At 34.3% G+C, this 651-nt stretch overlaps 1 protein-coding gene across 1 annotated transcript in view; it reads right to left on the bottom strand.

The window, feature by feature from the left end:
- The window catches only part of TMTC3 (transmembrane and tetratricopeptide repeat containing 3), a 63,934-nt gene that overhangs the window by 17,842 nt on the left and 45,441 nt on the right, over positions 1 to 651 (bottom strand). The gene's annotated exons all lie outside the window — the stretch shown is intronic.

Raw genomic sequence — 651 nt, 5'->3', positions numbered from 1 at the left:
GTTTAGTTATTGTCTATGCCCTTATTTAGAATGAGAGCTCCATGAGGGCAGGAAGTTTATATTATTTACTGGTATCCACAGCACTTAAAACAGTGTCTGACACATGATAAATTCTCAAATACATGTCTGATGAATAAATAACCCTATAGAACCATTTGCTATTCATTCTCTTTTCAGCCTTCCTCCCTGAATCCTACATCTTTTATTTGCCTCCTCCTTTCCAAGTTTCAGTGAAAATAATGCCATTAATACTTACCAGCTTGCATTTATTGAGTATACACTATTGGCTAGAAACTGCCCTAAGTCTTTAACAACCAGTATTTAACATAATCCATACAAAAGAATGGAAATATTGTTATTATTCCAAATTTATATATAGAAAGCTTGGGATGATTGAACCGAATTTGATAAAAGGTTTGTCTGATGCCAAGGTCCAAGCTTTTAACTAACCACTACACACCTGTCCCTTTTTAGCCCTATCCTGATCACTGTCTTCCCCTCTCTCCAATATCTAGCCCTAATGATACAGTAAAATAATATGTCATTTTATCTGTCAAATCCACCTATGAAGAACATAGTTAAAAAACAAGGAACGAGACAAGAAGCCACTGAATACCACATTCAATGTTTCTAAGTTTATATACTTTATTT

This window comes from Propithecus coquereli, unplaced genomic scaffold (genome assembly GCF_000956105.1).
Source record: "Propithecus coquereli isolate 6110/MARCELLA unplaced genomic scaffold, Pcoq_1.0 Scaffold350, whole genome shotgun sequence".
Classification (NCBI taxonomy): domain Eukaryota; kingdom Metazoa; phylum Chordata; class Mammalia; order Primates; family Indriidae; genus Propithecus; species Propithecus coquereli.
This window is presented reverse-complemented; position numbering and strand designations above follow the sequence as displayed.